The sequence below is a fragment of the Gossypium arboreum genome, chromosome 10, assembly GCF_025698485.1.
Source record: "Gossypium arboreum isolate Shixiya-1 chromosome 10, ASM2569848v2, whole genome shotgun sequence".
Classification (NCBI taxonomy): Eukaryota; Viridiplantae; Streptophyta; class Magnoliopsida; order Malvales; family Malvaceae; genus Gossypium; species Gossypium arboreum.
In genome coordinates, this window is record NC_069079.1 from 88,313,158 (window position 1) to 88,334,732 (window position 21,575).

General features: G+C 38.2%; 1 long non-coding RNA gene across 2 annotated transcripts; it reads left to right on the top strand.

Moving 5' to 3' along the window:
* Positions 1-1,463: 1,463 nt before the first annotated feature.
* On the top strand, positions 1,464-4,267 carry LOC128281554 (uncharacterized). 2 transcript variants are annotated; one of them, XR_008271785.1, is made up of 3 exons: positions 1,464-1,573; positions 3,200-3,287; positions 4,032-4,267. It is a non-coding gene; the product is annotated as an uncharacterized LOC128281554 (long non-coding RNA). The 2 variants fall into 2 exon arrangements; XR_008271784.1 differs by lacking the exon at positions 1,464-1,573 and adding an exon at positions 2,637-2,727.
* The last annotated feature ends 17,308 nt before the right edge of the window (positions 4,268-21,575 follow it).

Consider the following 21,575-nt stretch of genomic DNA (forward strand, 5'->3'; position numbering starts at 1 on the left):
ATATAGATATAATGTGATTTGATAAGGTATTATAAATCAATGTCGTTAATTATTCGGCTTTCAAGTATTTTATGTAAATGAGTATTAAAGTTTGTGCCTTTAAATTTGAATTCTTTATTTATGTATATAATTTGGTAATCATCAAATTAAAAATTTCATGAAATGTAAATTAAATCATGTAAAATTTTAATGTCTATTTAATTAATGAAATGTTTACAAGAAAATGAATAAATTGATTTCATACTTATTACAACTTTAGAATTTATCAAATATTAAATTATTTATTCTATAAATAGTGAAAATTAAGGAGATAAATTATTATTTTTGTTAAATATATATTTAAATGTCTAAGGGACAATGCATATATTTAATAAAAACTAATTATTTTATATGAATATTTGTGGTATTTATTTATGATAGTATACTGCTATCCGAAGGAGAACTAAGATAGACTTGAATTCATAGAGATACTTGAATCTATCCGAGCAGTAAATTTGGAGCTCATTTGCACTTGATTCTATTAAATTAGAAGGTCTCATACACTCTTCTTTTTAGAATTAATGTTAGAGGTACGTGCTAAGCTTAAAATGTTTGTAAATCGAGTTGGTAAATTGGAATTTGGCCATTCATTGTTTGGAGTTCTGAATAATGATGGAAATTGAGTTGGCCATTCATTTTTTAATCTAAAGTCCAACTTCATTTTAAATTTAGGCCCCTTGGAAACCAATTTAACTTTTAAGCCCATTTTTCATTTTATCCCAATGACCCATTTGTTAACAAACTTGTTGCTGGGGTTTCTAAAACCATAGCCTCAGTCGCCGCATATAGGTACAAGCAAAAAATATGAAACCTTTATAACCAATAGAATTTCACAAACACAAAAAGACACATTTTACAATACGATTTTGATATTAAACGGATCAAACAAAAAATAAGAACGAAATAGCAATAATCCGGATTAAGAACTTGATATAAAAACCTTAAAAAAATCATAAAAAACATCATAATCAACTATAAGCATTAATCGGAATGTAAAGGCTCAATTTTTGTTAGTGTCTGAAAAGTCGATTTAAAGTTAAATTCTTTAAACCGAGCCGCTCGAAACTTAATTTGAGAAATTAGTGAGTTCAATACAGCTCTAAGAGATGAAATTAACTAGTGATTAAATTGATTAAGCTATTTAATACATAGTACATGGACTAATTTCTAAAGATGTGTAAACGAGGGGATTTAATTTAAGTAATGATCAAGTCCTTGTTAAGCAATTAAATATTGTTAAGCAATTAAATATATCTTTAAAATCAATTGATCCATAATTTTATATAAGGTTAATGGCCTAACTTGATCATAGCCATCACGCTCCACTATTTATTTCAAGGATTAATTATGACCCTTAGATTAAACTATTTATAATTACTAAGAATTATTAATTATGAATATAAAAGAAAGGGATGAAAGAGATTAAGTGGATATCTCTTCTTCTTCATTCGGCTAAGAGAGACTAAAGGGAGTAAAATCAAAGCTTTTGGATGTTTATTATTCCTCCATTGCCGTAGGTTCCAACAAAAAATAGGTAAGATTTTCTTCATGATGTTTTATAGAATTTTGATAATCAATGTTAGAAGGAGCCCAAATGGTTCAATTGTTAAGTTTTAGTTGAGAAATCATGTTAAATATTAGGTTAGAAAGAGAGAGTCAAGATGTGAACTTTGGATGAAAATTGTTAAAATTTGATAGTTGGAAGTCCTTGTAGTATAATTACGAAGTCGAATTGTGATTCGATCAGATAAATTGTAAATTACAAGCATTTCAGATATTAAGGTCCAAAGGGACCAAAATGAATAAATGTATAACATATTTGATTTGAATGTTTTATTAGTTAAAGATGTAATTTTAACTTTGTGTTCATATTTAATTTATAAAATATAATTAAAGACGAAGTTAGTTCGTCAAAAGAAAGGGAAGGAAAAAGACATTGAGGATTAGTGATTTTCGGTTTGTACTTTTATAATTTTTGTTCTTTTTGTGAATTTAATTAAGTAATTAAGCTAATTGAATTGTAGTGATAATGGCATTATGAATGTGTTAAACTATTCCATGTCAAATTTAGTACAAAGGGTAAGTTGACAGGTATGAATATGCATACAAAATTCATTATGATATTGTGATGTTTGATTATTATCTTATCTTGATAAGAAGTATGTGGTATAATATGTGTTTTACTAAATTTGTACTAGAGAAATGGTTGTTGAGAAAATTGTAGCAGCCCGATTTTGGGGCTAGTCAGAATAGTGGTCTCGGGACCACAAATATGAAGTTGGAGAAATTATTTTATTATTATTTTGGATTCATAGCATGTTTATATTAGTACAAGAAAAATTTGGTGGGTTAATTTTGACGTTTGTGAGCCCAATTGCGAAAAAGGACTAAATCGCATAAAATGCAAAAGTCCTAAATTGATAGTTAGAGGTGTCAAATAGCTAGACAATAAAAATTAGGGGTCTTTAAAGGGAAATTATACCCTATTATGATAGCATGGCCAGCCATTAGAAAAAGATGAGACAATTTTCAAGGTTAGGTGGAAATTAGGTGGCTTATTTGACTAAAAAGGACATAAAATAAAGAAAGATGATATCATCCCTTTTTCATCTTCTTACCCAACCGATTTTCAGCTATTTTTGGGGGTGTTTGGACTTCAAAATTTTCAGTAACTTATCCTCCCTAGAAGTAAGTGATTTCCATTTCCTTTGTTTATGATTTTTGTATTTTTGAGACCCTTGAAGCATGAGCTTTCAAATGAGGGGTATATCTTGCAAAATGGTTGAAGGTCTAGGGTTTTTACATGAGATCATTTGGGTGTTTTCTGAAATTTTATGAAAGAATATGAGTCTTAGTTGTGTAATAGACAACTTTTGTGGAAGATGTTACCATGAAAACACCTAAAGGGACTATTTTACACAAGTTGTAAAATAGTTGATAAATGTGTGAAATATGATGAATTTGGGATTGCTATAAGAATAAAAAGAGTTCAGATAGGCTCAATATGTGAAGAAATTCGATAAAAATCAATTTTTGAGCATAGGGGTAAAATGATCATTTTGCCAAAGTCTAGGGGCAAAATGGTCATTTTGCCGAAGATGTGAGTTTTTAATTTCTTAAATTTTTTTAGTGACTAAATGAGTTTATTTTGCTAATATAGATCAAGAATTGTCAAATCTGAGCCTATACCGGGGGAAAACCAAGCAAGTTGACTAAACCGACTAGTCGTATACGTTTTGTAATCCGAGGTAAGTTGTATGTAAATAATACAACTACATTGTTAATATATGTATTAAATTGTATTGAGTTAATATAACATGAATTGCTTGGTTGTGAAATTGTGAATGTATAATGATAATTGAGATAGTGGAAATTTCGTTGTAACCTTAGGAAGTAAATCGGATATTCATGCTATGACGTTTAGGGTCATTTGTGTGTGAGCTAGTGTAAGAAATGTCTAGGACATGCATCGACCACATTATGAGAGCCAGTGTAAGACCATGTGTGGGACATGGCATCGGCATTAAGACGTGAGCTAGTGTAAGACATGTCTAGGACATGCATCGGCCTCGAGACGTAAGCTAGTGTAAGACATGTCTAGGACATGCATCGGCTACGAGATGATAGTCAGTGTAAGACCATATCTGGGACATGGCATCGGCACTTTACCCACGTTTGAGGCTTAATGAATATCCAGTAGTGTTCCAAATGGTTCAATGGTGAACGTTATGCTCTTAAGCTAATGAGGAAAGTATAATCGTGTTGTGAATGGTACAGGTACCTAATTGGTACGTATGAGATATGAGCTCTATATATATATAACTTGTGATTGGTATAGACGACAATGAGTAAGTTATACTTATGCCTACCGTGGTATTATGAGCATGCTGGTTATTGGAATATTATTGTTGTATATTTACTTATATGCAACTTACTAAGCTTTTATGCTCACTCACTTTCCTTTCCATTTCCTTACAATGCCGCCTATCTAGCTCAAGGATCACCTGAAGTCAGAGATATCGATCACACTATCAACCGAAGCATTCAGTATAGTTGGATTTATATTTTTGAATATGACATGTATAGGACTTAAACTTTATTATTTTGTGTTTTTGAAAATTGGCCAAATGTGTTGCCTTGGGTTGGAAGCCCTTCAATTTGCATTATGCCTTGAATGATGGCTAACATTCATTTTGGAATTTATAGAAGATGCATTATCATGGTGGAACGAATGTCTATTGTGGTAGATTTGATTTTAGAAATTGTGCTCTTTTTAGCATTTGTAACACCCCGTACCCGAGTCCGTTACCGGAGTCGAACACAAGGTGCACACAGACTTAACTTAATTGTTTTCACAGTCCATAAAAAAAAATTTCCAGACTAGCTGGTTACTGCATCACCGTCGCCTTAAAAATCATATCTTGAGTTTTAAAGCTCGAAAATCAGTTTTGTAATTTTTCCCTGAAACTAGACTCATATGTCCATCAACATATTTTTTTCTAGAATTTTTGGTTGGGCCAATTAGTACAGTTTATTAGTTAAAGTCTCCCCTAATCTAGGGTTCGACTACACTGACCTTCACGCATTACAAATTGGATATCTCCCTGTACAGGGCTTCAATACTGATGTCGTTTGTTTCTATAGAAACTAGACTCAAGGAGGAATCTATACATATATGGCATGACTCCTAATTATCTCTGGTTAATTTACAATGAATTTTCAAATCGGAACAGGGAATCCAGAAACTGTTCTAGCCCTGTTTCACGAAAACCTAAATATCTCTTAACATACAACTCATATGACCATTTCGTTTCTTCCATATGAAAATATATTCATCAAGGTTCATTTACATAATTTATTCACTATTTAATTCCATTCCTGCTATTTTTAGTGATTTTTCACATCCACACCACTGCTGCTGTCAGCATCTGTTTTCAGGTAAACTTTACCTATTTCGTGGTTTCCATGGACCAACTAGAGTTTTGTCATACATAGGCCCACCTATGATCATGTTTAGCCATTCCAAGGCTGATCATTGCCCAACACTTCCATTCCAGTCCATAGTCACATCATGAAACCATATATACATACATAAACACAAATGGTCTAATGCCATACTCCACTTCTACGAGCCATTTTCGCATGGTCATACACATACATCACAAAACGTACTTGAAAAACAGCAAAGGGTAGTCCTATACATGCCATATCCAGAGTTCAACTAAAAGAGTACCAAAAGGGCTTTGATAGTGTGGATGACTTCGACTTCGATGATCCCGAATCCGATAGCTAACGAGCAAAATCTATAAAACAGAGAGCCAAAGCAACGGGGTAAGCATTTTAATGCTTAGTAAGTCTCAAGTAATGAAATCAGCTTTGACTAAAGTATTACATTCACATAGCTAAATGGATCACTTTCGTAATACACATTCTCATAATCATACTTACTTCACACTTCATCAACATATACACACACAAGGTATCAACCTATCTAAGAGCCGAAAGTTCGTTAGTCGATTGAACGAATATTATTTCAAACGAATCAACTTTTCCGATGCACATGCAAACATACCTTATCATTTGGGTTTTTCGAGCGTATTAATTGAATTTATTGCAGCACAAAATGCTCACCATCAAACCAAGTTTCTTCGGAATTTAGCCGGATATAACCACAAGCACAATTGCCTTCGGGTCTTAACCCGGGTATAGCAACTCGCACAAATGCCTTCGGGTCTTAGCCCGGATATAACAACTCGCACAAATGCCTTCGGGTCTTAGCCCGGATATAATCACTAGCATAAATGCCTTCGGGGCTTAGCCCGGGTATCATTCAAATGCTCATGCACACATATATCAATAATCACGACACATCCATATTTCACTTTCGTTACTAAGGCTCAAACACAAAACATTTATCAAACCTTTCCAATTTCGGCTCAATAGCCACACACAAAGAGCATGATTTCAATTGACTTCACAACGTAGTCCCTACGCACATTCGGCTATCCTCCATAATGTGACAAATCATTCAATATAATTCAAGTAGGGTCATTACTCGAAGACTTACCTCGGACGTGGCCGAACGATTTCGACGGCTATTCGATCACTTTTTCCTTCCCCTTATCCAACGGTGGTCCTCTAAGCTCTTGAGCTAATTCACACAAATTTAACTTATTAAAACCTCATTATGCTAGCTTATGGCCGAATATGACAAGGAGTTTAAATGGTCATATGGCCACCCTTTAGCTCGAATACACAATGCTCATGCACATTTTTAATTACATCAAGCAATTCAATACAATTCATTCAAACATCAAAGAGAAGCTCAAGGTACTTAGCCCATATATCCATTAGACATTAGAGTCACATGTACGAAATCACGAATCGAATTCAACATACTAGCTAATATTTCCCCTTAGCGAATTTCTAAGTCAAGCTAAAGCCATCAATAGGCTACCTAAGGCCGAATATACACATTAACATATGTACTCGTTCATGTGGCCGAACATACACATCTATGTTGAGGCCGATTTCAACACTTGATACATTCTACAAGTATGGTCGCTTGTATCGACTAAACACCATTTTGTTTCAAGTTCAAAACTAGGCTAATACGCACATATACACTAGTAAATCAAACACTAACATTTGTACTTCACCTTACTAGCACTTCTCATTCAAATAACATGAACAACGACCATAGTTTTCTTTTATTTCCTACCATGGCCGAATGCCATACAACACCATACCATGCATCATTACAAGCTTTACTTTTAGCATGCAAATGACATCCACAAATCCACCTTAGCCGAACATTATCTCCATGACATAGTGAAGATTTGAACCATGGGCTAGTTAGAACTCAAGCTAACTACTAAAACATGCTTGAATCTCATGGCACAACATCAAACTTACCTTAACTTAGATGCAAATATGGCCGAATATCTTCAACTTTTCTCCTTTCAAACCGGCCAAGAAGAACCAAAGGATGAAGCTTTTCTTTTCTCTTTGTATTTTCTTCCTAGTTTTGGCTCAAAGAAAGGATGAACAATTTTTTTTTCTTTCTTTTCCTTCAATTCACGGCAATGGGGGGGGGGATTACACACCTTCTCTCTTTTTTTTTTTCATTTCTTTATTCTTCACCTTAGTTTAATTTTTCCTCCCATATTGCACCAACAAAACATGTCTATGACATGTTTTGCCCATCCTCCCTTGTCATGGCCGGCCACCACTTATAAAAAGAGGGGTATTTGACATGCAAGACCATTGTTTTGCATGCATGCTTTAATTAGTCATCACACATTTCCCTATCCTACTTTTAAAGTTTACTACTAGTTCCTTTTTAGTGAAATTCACATTTGTAACCCTAAATCAAATCATCAAAAATGTCACACACGAATTAACACATATCATAGGCATCAAAATGAATATTAAATTATTTTTGTGCCTCGATTTTGTGGTCCCAAAACCACATTCCGACTAGGGTCGTTTTAAGGCTGTCACAACTCTCCCCCACTTAAGAAATTTTCGTCCCCGAAAATCTTACCGGTAAATAGGTTTGGGTATCGCTCTTTCATAGAGTTCTCGGGTTCCCAGGTAGCTTCTTCTATGCCGTGTTTGAGCCATAACACTTTCACTAGCGGAACCCTTTTGTTTCGCAACTCCTTCACTTCACGAGCTAGGATACGAATCGGTTCTTCTTTATAACTCATATCGGCTTGAATTTCAACCTCTGATGGACTAATTACTTGCGACGGATCGATCTATAACGTCAAGCATCGAAACATGAAAGACGTCGTGAATCTTTTCAAGTTCGGGGGCAAAATCAAACGATCACATCGGACCGACTCGTTCAGATATTTCATATGGCCCGATGAACCTCGGACTCAATTTGCCTTTACTACCAAATCGAGTATCTTTTTCCAAGGCGAAACTTTAAGAAACACTTTATCTCCCACCGATACTCAATGTCTTTTCGTTTCAGATCCGCGTCGACTTCGACGATCGGAGGCTATCTTGATTTTCACGGATTACTTTTACTTTCTTTCAAAGCATCTTTAATCAAATCCACTTGAAAATTTTACTTTCACGAGCTCGGTCCAAAACAATGGTGTACGGTATTTACTAATCGCACAAAGCCTCGTAAGGTGCCATCTTAATACTTGATTGAAAACTATTGTTGTAAGCAAATTCAATCAAAGGTAAATACCGTTCCCATGAACCATTGAACTCGAGGATGCAACATCTCAACATATCCTCAAGTATCTGAATTATCCGCTCGGATTGACCATCGGTTTGTGGATGAAAAGCGGTGCTAAAATGCAGTTTGGTACCCAAAGCTTCTTACAATTTCTTCCAAAATCGCGAGGTGAATCTCGGATCTCTATCCGACACAATAGAAATCGGTACCCCGTGTAATCTCACAATCTGAGAAACGTACAATTCAGCTAGTTTATCCAATGAAAAATCCGTACGCACGGGGATAAAGTGAGCCGACTTAGTCAGTCTATCCAAATATTTGAGACTTTTGTGATCCAAAAATACATGGCACTTCTCACCAAATAAGTAATGTCGCCATATTTTCAAGGCGAATACGATGGCAGCTAATTCGAGATCATGGGTCAGATAATTCTTCTCATGTGGCTTTAATTGTCTCGACGCATAGGCCACAACTCGACCTTCTTGCATCAATACGCAACCTAACCCAAGTAGGGAGGCTTTACTATAGATGACAAACTCTTTGCCTGATTCGGGCTGCACTAAAATTGGAGCTTCCGTCAAATAAGTTTTCAGTTGATCAAAACTTTTCTGACATTTTTCCGTCCATTCAAACTTAACATCTTTTTGAAGTAGCTTCGTCATGGGTGTGGCTATCATCGAGAAACCTTTTACAAATCGTCGGTAGTAACCGGCGAGCCCCAAAATGCTCCAAACCTCAGTAATATTTCTCGGAGGTTTCCAGTTAAGTATGGCTAAAATTTTGCTCGGGTCGACTCGAATCCCCGATGCAGATACCACATGACCCAAGAAGCTAACCTCTCTTAACCAGAACTCACACTTGCTGAACTTAGCATATAACCGCTTATCCCGTAATATTTGCAACACTAATCTCAGGTGTTCAGCATGTTCGGTCTCATCTCTTCAATAGACCAAGATGTCATCAATGAACACAACTACGAACCGGTCCAAATCATCAAGATCCGATTCATCAAATCCATAAATCTGCAGGGGCATTAGTGAGCCCGAACGGCATCACTAAGAACTCGTAGTGACCGTACCTCGTTCTGAAAGCAGTTTTGGGTACATCCGAATCTCGAATCCGTAACTGATAATAACCCGATCTCAAATCTATCTTTGAAAACACTGAGGCTCCCTTTAGTTGATCAAACAAATCATCAATACGCGGTAACGGTTTATCGTCACTTTATTCAGCTGACGATAGTCAATACACAACCTCATGGTTCCGTCCTTCTTTTTCACAAACAATACTGGTGCACCCCAAGGTGAGAAACTTGGTCGGGCGAAACCTCTATCCGTCAATTCTTACAACTAAGCTTTCAACTCCTTTAACTCGGTTGGTGCCATACGACACGGAGCTATCGAAATTGGCGTAGTCCCCGTACAAGCTCAATACCAAACTCTATCTCCGAACAGTGGCAAACCGGTAATTCTTGGGAAAAACATCCGGTATTCACAAACCACCGCACAGATTCGGGTTTTATTTCTAACTCCTTATCATCAAGTACATACGCAAGGTATGCTTCGCACCCTTTCTTACATATTTCGGGCCAACATTGATGATATTACATTTGGCAACCCTTTAAGTATGTAGACTCAACTCGGATCATCTCGTTATTTGCGCACCTCAAATCAATAGTCTTGCTTTTGCAATTCACAATCGCATCATGCACGGTCAACCAATCCATCCCAAGAATAACATCAAATTCATCGAACGGCAAAAGCATCAAGTCCGCCGGAAAGCAGAACCTCGAATTACTAGGGACATTTCTTACACACTTTGTCGACCAAAGACGTAACGACCCAAGGGATTTGACACCGAATTACAAACTCGATGAGACTCAATAGGTAAAGTCTTCTTTGGATGATAAGGTTTCGCATATATAAGAGTGAGTAGAACCGGGTCAATTAAAGCAATCACATTAGTATCAAAGAGAGTGAAAGTACCGGTAATAACATCTGGCGAGGAAGCATCCTCGCGTACGCGTATAGCATAAGCCCTAGCAGGAGCGCGAGCCTCGGATCTGGTCGTAGCATCTCTAGATCCTCTCTGACCACCACTAGCATTGCTCGTATTTCTAGATGGTCTACCTCAAGCGGTGGTAGCACCCGGTTTCCCACTCTGATTTATATTCTGTTCAGACAACCTCGGGCAATCTTTAATAAAGTGGTCGACCGATCCGCACTTATAACAGAGGCGGTCACGGAACCTCTGACTTCGAATGCCATTTGCCACAATCTTCGACACTCGCTCGTCTCGACGTTCATTCCCAACATTGGCGATCAAGTGCCTCGTGTACCCACAGAGGGTCGATCACGATCTCGTCTAAAAGGCCCAAGTGCCTCTAGACCGCCCACATCATCTCTAAATTTCTTGATGCATGTTGAAGAGAATTTCCGAGGATCTTTTACGAAACTCTCCGGTTCCCACATCAACTTTTTGTTTTTCTTTTCTAAGCTCTTGACTTTACAAGCTCATTGGACAAGTACTACGAACTCTCGTATTTCAAGAATGCCAACGAACATTTTATGTCTTCATTCAGCCCATCCTCGAAGCGTTTACACACGATGACCTCGAGCGAAACACATTCCCGGCGTATCTACTAAGTCTAACAAATTTTCGCTCGAATCGATGAATCGACATAGAACCTTGCTTAAGCTCAAGAAATTCCTTCCTTTTTGATCAACAAATCGATCGATATACTTTTTCCAAACTCGGTTTGGAAAAACTCCCAAGTTACTTGCTCTCGGGGGGCTGTAAGTCGAGTACTCCACCAATAGTAGGCGTAATCGCGTAGCAAGGAGATAGCACACTTTAGGCATTCATCGGGTGTACAAGATAGCTCATCGAGTGCGGATAGTGTTGTCCAACCAAAATTCAGATTGCTCGGCATCGTCGCTATCCGTAGCTTTAAATTCAATAGCCCCATGTTTTGGATTCATCAACTGGGGCTTATTCGACCTTATTTGGTCGATTCACGGAGGCATTGTAGGTCTTGGGGTGTGTTTGTTGGGAATGGAGGTTGTGGAACAGCCGTATTAGTTCGAATGTATTGGTTGAACCAATCATTCATCACGCTATAAAAGGCTTGCCTAGCCTCATCATTCGGATTGCTAGCAATAGGTTGAGAGTCCGCCGACGCTGTCCCTTGTGCGGGAGCAGGCGCCACACTCTCCACATCATCAGCTATCGCTCGGTTGGGATCGGGATCCATTACTATAAATAAACACAAATTCAAATGTCGGAAACATCCACACTATCAATTAATCACATAATGGCATGTATAGCTAGACCCAAACGTATTACGGTAGTCCTAGAATCGACTAAACCGTAGCTCTGATACCAATAAAATTGTAACACCCCGTACCCGAGTCCGTTACCAGAGTCGAACACAAGGTGCACACAGACTTAACTTAATTGTTTTCATAGTCCATAAAAAAAAATTTCCAGACTAGCTGGTTACTGCATCACCGTTGCCTTAAAAATCATATCTTGAGTTTTAAAGCTCGAAAATCAGTTTCGTAATTTTTCCTTGAAACTAGACTCATATGTCCATCAACATATTTTTTTCTAGAATTTTTGGTCGGGCCAATTAGTACAGTTTATTAGTTAAAGGCTCCCCTAATCCAGGGTTCGACTACACTGACCTTCACGCATTACGAATTCGATATCTCCCTGTACAGGGCTTCAATACTGATGCCGTTTGTTTCTATAGAAACTATACTCAAGGAGGAATCTATACATATATGGCATGACTCCTAATTATCTCTGGTTAATTTAAAATGAATTTCCAAAGTCGGAACAGGGAATCCAGAAACCGTTCTGGCCCTGTTTCACGAAAACCTAAATATCTCTTAACATACAACTCATATGACCATTTCGTTTCTTCCATATGAAAATAGATTCATCATGGTTCATTTACATAATTTATTCACTATTTAATTCCATTCCTGCTATTTTTAGTGATTTTTCACATCCACACCACTGCTGCTGTCAGCATCTGTTTTCAGGTAAACTTTACCTATTTCGTGGTTTCCATGGACCAACTAGAGTTTTGTCATACATAGGCCCACCTATGATCATGTTTAGCCATTCCAAGGCTGATCATTGCCCAACACTTCCATTCCAGTCCATAGTCACATCATGAAACCATATATACATACATAAACACAAATGGTCTAATGCCATACTCCACTTCTACGATCCATTTTCGCATGGCTGTACACACATACATCACAAAACGTACTTGAAAAACAGCAAAGGGTAGTCCTATACATGCCATATCCAGAGTTCAACTAAAAGAGTACCAAAAGGGCTTTGATAGTGTGGATGACTTCGACTTCGATGATCCCGAATCCGATAGCTAACGAGCAAAATCTATAAAACAGAGAGCCAAAGCAACGGGGGTAAGCATTTTAATGCTTAGTAAGTCTCAAGTAATGAAATCAGCTTTGACTAAAGTATTACATTCACATAGCTAAATGGATCACTTTCGTAATACACATTCTCATAATCATACTTACTTCACACTTCATCAACATATACACACACAAGGTATCAACCTATCTAAGAGCCGAAAGTTCGTTAGTCGATTGAACGAATATTATTTCAAACGAATCAACTTTTCCGATGCACATGCAAACATACCTTATCATTTGGGTTTTTCGAGCGTATTAATTGAATTTATTGCAGCACAAAACGCTCACCATCAAACCAAGTTTCTTCGGAATTTATCCGGATATAACCACAAGCACAATTGCCTTCGGGTCTTAACCGGGTATAGCAACTTCGCACAAATGCCTTGGTCTTAGCCGGATATAACAACTCGCACAAATGCCTTGGTCTTAGCCCGGATATAATCACTAGCATAAATGCCTTCGGGGCTTAGCCCGGGTATCATTCAAATGCTCATGCACACATATATCAATAATCACGACACATCCATATTTCACTTTCGTTACTAAGGCTCAAACACAAAACATTTATCAAACCTTTCCAATTTCGGCTCAATAGCCACACACAAAGAGCATGATTTCAATTGACTTCACAATGTAGTCCCTACGCACATTCGGCTATCCGCCATAATGTGACAAATCATTCAATATAATTCAAGTAGGGTCATTACTCGAAGACTTACCTCGGACGTGGCCGAACGATTTCGACGGCTATTCGATCACTTTTCCTTCCCTTATCCAACGGTGGTCCTCTAAGCTCTTGAGCTAATTCACACAAATTTAACTTATTAAAACCTCATTATGCTAGCTTATGGCCGAATATGACAAGGAGTTTAAATGGTCATATGGCCACCCTTTAGCTCGAATACACAATGCTCATGCACATTTTTAATTACATCAAGCAATTCAATACAATTCATTCAAACATCAAAGAGAAGCTCAAGGTACTTAGCCCATATATCCATTAGACATTAGAGTCACATGTACGAAATCACGAATCGAATTCAACATACTAGCTAATATTTCCCTTAGCAATTTCTAAGTCAAGCTAAAGCCATCAATAGGCTACCTAAGGCGAATATACACATCAACATATGTACTCGTTCATGTGGCCGAACATACACATCTATGTTGAGGCCGATTTCAACACTTGATACATTCTACAAGTATGGTCGCTTGTATCGACTAAACACCATTTTGTTTCAAGTTCAAAACTAGGCTAATACGCACATATACACTAGTAAATCAAACACTAACATTTGTACTTCACCTTACTAGCACTTCTCATTCAAATAACATGAACAACGACCATAGTTTTCTTTTATTTCCTACCATGGCGAATGCCATACAACACCATACCATGCATCATTACAAGCTTTACTTTTAGCATGCAAATGACATCCACAAATCCACCTTAGCCGAACATTATCTCCATGACATAGTGAAGATTTGAACCATGGGCTAGTTAGAACTCAAGCTAACTACTAAAACATGCTTGAATCTCATGGCACAACATCAAACTTACCTTAACTTAGATGCAAATATGGCGAATATCTTCAACTTTTCTCCTTTCAAACCGCCAAGAAGAACCAAAGGATGAAGCTTTTCTTTTCTCTTTGTATTTTCTTCCTAGTTTTGGCTCAAAGAAAGGATGAACAATTTTTTTCTTTCTTTTCCTTCAACTCACGGCAATGGGGGATCACACACTTCTCTCTCTTTTTTTTCATTTCTTTATTCCTCACCTTAGTTTAATTTTTCCTCCCATATTGCACCAACAAAACATGTCTATGACATGTTTTGCCCATCCTCCTTGTCATGGCCGCCACCACTTATAAAAAGAGGGGTATTTGACATGCAAGACCATTGTTTTGCATGCATGCTTTAATTAGTCATCACACATTTCCCTATCTTACTTTTAAAGTTTACTACTAGGTCCTTTTTAGTGAAATTCACATTTATAACCCTAAATCAAATCATCAAAAATGTCACACACGAATTAACACATATCATAGGCATCAAAATGAATATTAAATTATTTTCGTGCCTCGATTTTGTGGTCCCGAAACCACATTCCGACTAGGGTCGTTTTAAGGCTGTTACAGCATTGGTTGGAATTTGTATGGAAATAGGCAAGTAATGGTGGCAATGAGGCTTGGTAAATAGTCTTATATTGTCCACACGGGTACACACACGGGCATGTGTCTAGGCCGTGTGTGACACACGGTCTACCCCAGGGGCGTGTAGTTCAGCCATGTGCCTTAGCCGTGTGGAGGACGCGGCCTAGTACACGGGCGTGTGCCATGGCCGTGTGTCATTTTGGGAATGCTGATGTCAGAAACAGAATACCCAAGTTTTTGCACACGGGCTAGGACACAGGCATGTCGTTACCGTGTGAAGAACATGGGCCGATGACACGGGCATGTGCCTGGCCGTGTGAAAACCTCTGTAGGTGTGAATTAGAAATTATTCTACACGGGTGTGGGACACGGGCGTGTCCCAAGGTGCTTAGGCCGTGTGAGCCACACGAGCCATCAGCACGACCATGTCGAGTTGGTCACACGGGTGTGTTGCCCTTCCACACGGGCATATGCCCTGTTTTAAGGACAAAATTTTCATAGTTGGTTTAAGGACCCAGTATAGTCCCGAATGGTTTTCAACGGTCAATTTGAGGCTCGTAGGCCCATAACAAGAAGTTTAAGGTAGAGATTGAAAAATTTTAAATTTGGACCAAGTCTCGGTGACTTGAGATTGCTTGTGTGCATGAGATCTAGTAAAAGTAATGCCTCGTACTCCACCCCGGCGTGGGTTACGGGTATGGGGTATTACATTTAGTAGTATCAGAGCTATGGTTTAGTCGGTTTTAGGACTGACCTAGCGAGAGTACGAGTCTAGCTATATATGTCATAATTGTATATTAATAGTGTGACGATTTTTTACGATTATAAATTATGTTTTCATATAGTAAATGGATCCTGATAGAACCATAGTAGATGACATAGAGAGTAACGTACCGACTTCCGTCGAAGGGACCAAGCCAGTAGAGAGTGAGCCTGTAACTATGGGCCAAAGCAGAGGCGCTAAAGAGGCCTACCTCTGAATGATGGACGTTTGGTACACGGAGTTTGTTCGTGCGAATCCGAACACTCCACCTTCCTCACCTCTTCCGATTCCTCAGTATGCCCAAATAGCTCCGCAAGGTGCGGACATGTTTAGAAGAGATAAGCCTCTAGTAGGCAAGATCTGGAAACAAGGGGCAGAAAAGTTCCAGGCTAGCATAGATGATGACCTAGAAAGAGCAGAGTTTTGGCTAGAAAATACAATTAGAGTATTTGATGAACTATCATGCACACCTGAAGAGTGCGTGAAATATGCAATGTCGCTTCTACGGGATTTAGCTTATCAGTGGTGGAACACTTTCGTGTCCGTCGTACCGAAAGAGAGGATCATGTAGGAATTCTTCCAGGAGGAATTCCAGAAAAAGTATATTAGCCAAAGATTCATAGACCAAAATAGGAAAGAATTTCTATAGCTAAAGCAAGGCCGAATATCAGTGACGGCATATGAACTTAAGTTTGTGAGGCCTAGCAAGTATACACGGGAGTGCATGTCTATAGAAGCCACTATGTGTAAGAGGTTTGAGAACAGCCTCAATAAAGATATCCGAGTGTTTGTGGGCATCTTAGAGCTGCGGGAGTTTGTGGCACTTGTTGAAAGAGCCTGTAAGGCTGAAGAGTTGATTAAAGAAAGGAGGAAAGTGGCTTTTGAGTCGCGGGATTCAAAGAAGAGACATATGGGGAAATCACATCAGTCCTTATCCAAAAGGTTGAAAGAGTTCACTACCCTATCAAATGCTTCGGTAGGGTGATCAAATGCTTCGGTGGGTTATTCAAATAGGAAGAAGAACCGGCAAAACACAACTTCTAGAGCCCAGACCACTTCGGCCGCAAGTGTTGGTAGCACTAGACCAAATAGGCTAGAATGCTCGCAATGTGGTAGGCGTCATTTTGGCGAGTGCCGAGGGAATGAAAGGGGTTGTTTCAAGTGTGAATCATTGGAACACTTTATTTGTGATTGTCCTGAATTGGACAAAAAAGAAAGAAAATAAGATGTGAAAGCAAGTAGTGCTCCCTTGAGGGGTAGATCACAAAAAAACCCCAGAAGTGGAGTTAGTAGTAGAGGAACACCAAGAGATACTATGGTGAGATCAGAGGGCAGAGCACCTGCAAGGACTTATGCTATTCGAGCTCAGGAAGAGGCAGAGTCTCCCAACGTGATCACGGGTACCTTTTCTATTCATGAAATATCTGTTGTTGCTTTAATTGACCCAGGATCTACTCACTCTTATGTTTGTATGGATTTGATACCTTGTATGAGTATGCTAGTAGAGTCCACTGAGTTTGTAATAAAAGTATCCAATCCTTTAGGCAGACATGTACTAGTGGACCAAGTATGTAGAAATTGCCCTTTGACAATTAGAGGTCATTGTTTTCCAGCTAACTTGATGTTATTACTGTTTAATGAGTTTGATGTAATCCTTGGGATGGATTGGTTAACTGCTCATAGTGTTGTAGTGGACTACGGGAAAAAGATAATTAAGTTGAAATGTAAAGACGAGAATGTTCTTCGAGTTGGGCGAAGTGAGTCAGATAATTTGCCTATAATAATATCGTCGTTGACTGCCGAGAAATATTTGAGGAAAGGATATGAGGCTTATCTAGCTTTTGTGTTGAATACTCAAGTGACTGAGTTGAAGATTGAATCAGTACCAATGGTTTGTGAGTTTACAGACGTGTTTCCAGAAAAATTACCCGGATTGCCTCCGGTGAGGGAGATAGAATTCGGAATTGAGTTAGCTTTCGGTACGACACCCGTTTCTATTGCTCCGTATAGAATGGCCCCGATAGAGTTGAAAGAGTTGAAAGCAAAGCTGTAAGAGCTAACAGATAAAGGTTTTGCAAGACCTAGTTATTCACCGTGGGGCGTACCAGTATTGTTTGTGAAAAAGAAAGACGGGTCGATGAGGTTATGTATTGACTATAAACAACTCAATAAGGTAACTGTAAGGAACAAGTATCCTTTGCCAATGATAGATGATTTATTCGATTAGTTGAAGGGATCCACTGTATTTTCCAAGATTGACTTGAGATTCGGATACTACCAATTAAGATTGAAAGAGTAAGATGTACCGAAGACTGCGTTTCGGACAAGATACGGGCATTATGAGTTCCTCGTCATGCCCTTTGGTTTGACTAATGCCCCGACAGTGTTTATGGATTTAATGAACTGCATTTTTCGGTCGTATTTGGACAAGTTCGTAGTGGTTTTTATTGATGACATACTGATTTACTCGTGAGATGAGAATGAACATCCGAAGCATTTGAGAACTGTGTTACAGACTTTAAGAGATAAATAGCTTTACGCCAAATTCAGTAAGAGTGACTTTTGGCTTAAAGAGGTTAGATTTTTAAGACACGTTGTGTCGGGTGATGGGATCAGAGTTGACCCAAGCAATATCTCGGCTATTGTGGAGTGGAAATCACCGAAGAATGTAACTGAGGTTCGAAGCTTTTTAGGTTTAGCCAGATATTATAGACGATTTGTAAATGATTCTCTATGATAGCTACACCGATAACAAGGTTGCTGCAAAAAGATGTCAAGTTTGAATGGATAGAAAAGTGCCAACAGAGTTTTGAGAAATTAAAGGCTTTGTTGACCGAAGCCTCAGTGTTAGTGTAGCCAGAGTCGGGCAAGGAGTTTGTGGTATATAACGACGCCTCTTTAAATGGTTTGGGGTGTGTGTTTATGCAAGAAAGTGAGGTCATAGCTTACGCTTCAAGGCAACTGAAGCCACATGAGAAGAATTACCTGACGCATGATTTAGAGTTGGCTCCTATCGTATTCGGGTTGAAAATTTAGAGACACCATCTATATGGTGAGAAGTGTAGGGTGTTCACTGATCACAAGAGCCTTAAGTACTTGATGACTCAAAAGGATTTAAATTTAAGATAATGGCGATGGTTAAAGCTAATAAAGGATTACGAGTTAATTATCAACTACCACCCGTGAAAAACAAACGCGGTTGCCAATGCATTGAGTAGGAAATCATTATTTGCACTGAGAGCAATAAATGTCAATATGGCTTTGTCTGATGATGGTTCAGTTCTAACAGATTTGAGGGCTAGACCGACATTTCTTCAAGAGATCCGAGAAGCTCAGAAAGGTGATGAGAAATTGCAAGCCAAGAGAACTCAGTGTGAGTCGGGAATTAAATCATATTTTCATATTGGTACAGATGGATGTATAATGTTTAAAGACAGAGTTTGTGTATCCAAGGACAATGAGCTTATTCAGAAGATTCTGAGAGAGGCACATAATGGTCATTTGTCTATCCACCCAGGTAGTGTAAAAATGTACAACGACCTGAAGAAAATGTATTGGTGGTCGGGTATGAAAAGAGACATTTCAGAGTTTGTGTCTAAGTGTCTAGTGTGTCAGCAAGTGAAGGCTAAACACCAAGTACCTTCGGGTCTACTTCAGCCTATTACGGTTCTCAAGTGGAAGTAGGATCGGATCACTATAGATTTTGTGACGGGTTTGCCGGTAACCCCGAAGAAAAAGGATGTTGTTTGGCTTGTTGTGGATAGGCTAACCAAGTCGGCACACTTCACACATGTACGTACCGACTACTCCCTTGAGAGATTAGTTGACTTGTACGTTTCTGAAATTGTGAGGCTTCATGGAGTGCCGTTGTTGATTATCTCAGATCGAGACCCGAGGTTTACCTCGAGGTCTTGGAAAAAGTTACAAGAGGCATTGGGAACAAAGTTGAGTTTTAGCACAGCTTTCCATCTGCAAACTGACAGTCAGTCAGAGAGAGTAAAAAAAAAATTAGAGGACATGTTACGGTGTTGCATCCTCGAGTTCCAAGGCAGTTGGGAAAAGTATCTACCGTTGGTTGAATTCGCCTATAATAACAGTTATCAGACAAGTCTGAAAATGATGCCTTATGAGGCTTTGTACAGGAGAAAATGTCGAATGCCCTTGTATTGGACTGAGCTAAGAGAGAGTTAGATTCACGGGATCGATCTAGTCAAAGAGACTGAAGAGAAAGTTAGGGTGATTCGTGACTGCTTGAAGGCCACCTCGGATAGACAGAAATCCTATGCGGATTTGAAACGAAAGGAAATTAAGTTTCAAGTCGGTGATAATGTTTTTTTGAAAGTGTCCCCGTGGAGGAAAGTTCTCAGATTTAGTAGAAGAGGTAAATTGAGTCCTCGTTTCATAGGGTCTTATGAGGTTATCGAGAGAATAGGGTCGGTTGCCTATCAATTGGCTTTACCACCAGAATTAGAGGAGATTCACGATGTGTTTCATGTGTCCATGCTACGTCTATATAGATCGGACCCTTCGCATATGATTACACCTTCAGAGGTTGCGATTCATCCGGACATGACTTATGGTGAAGAGCCGGTCAAGATTTTAACTCGGGAAGTCAAACAATTGAGAAATAAGAGTATAGCACTTGTGAAAGTTTTGTGGCATAGGCATGGAGTCGAGGAAGGCACATGGGAACCCGAGGAGACTATGAAAGATCAGTACCTGAACTTGTTCACCAGTAACATTTTCGGGGACGAAAATCCCTAAGGGGGAGAAATGTAACAACACGATTTTAGGGCTAGTCAGAATAGTGGTCTCAAGACCATAAATATGAAGTCAAATAAATTATTTTATTATTATTTTGGAGTCATAGCATGTTTATAGTAGTACATGAAAATTTTGGTGGGTTAATTTTGACGTTTGTGAGCCCAATTGCGAAAAAGGACTAAATCGCATAAAATGCAAAAGTCCTAAATTGATAATTAAAGGTTTAAAATAGCTAAAGAATAAAAATTGGGGGTCTTTAAAGGGCAATTATACCCTATTATGATAGCATGGCCAGCCATTAGAAAAAGATGAGACAATTTTCAAGGTTAGGTGGAAATTGGGTGGCTTATTTGACTAAAAAGGAAATAAACTAAAGAAAGATGATATCATCCCTTTTTCATCTTCTTACCTAACTGATTTTCAACCATTTTTGGGGGTGTTTGGACTTCAAAATTTTCAGCAACTTATCATCCCTAGAACTAAGTGATTTCCATGTCCTTTATTGATGATTTTTGTATTTTTGAGACCCTTGAAGCATGAGCTTTCAAATGAGGGGTATATCTTGCAAAATGGTTGAAGGTCTAGGGTTTTTCCATGAGATAATTTAGGGTGTTTTCTGAAATTTTATGGAAGAGTATGAGTCTTAGTTGTGTAATAGACAACTTTTGTGAAAGGGGTTACCATGAAAACACCTAAAAGGACTATTTTGCACAAGTTGTAAAATTGTTGATAAATGTGTGAAATATGATGAATTTGGGGTTGCTATAACAATAAAAAGAGTTCAGGTAGGCTCAAGATGCGAAGAAATTCGATAAAAATTGATTTTCGAGCATAGGGGTAAAATGGTTATTTTGCCAAAGTTTAGGGGCAAAATGGTCATTTTGCTGAAGATGTGAGTTTTTAATTTATTAACTTTTTTTAGTGACTAAATGAGTGTATTTTTCTAATATAGATCAAGAATTTTCAAATCGAAACCTAGACCGGGGGAAAACCAAGCAAGTCGACTAAACCGACTAGTTGTATACGTTTTGTAATCCAAGGTAAGTTGTATGTAAATAATACAACTACATTGTTAATGTATGTATTGAATTGTATTGAGTTAATATAGCATGAATTGCTTGGTTGTGAAATTGAGAATGTATAATGATAATTGAGATAATGGAAATTCCGTTGTAACCTTAGGAAGTAAATCAGATATT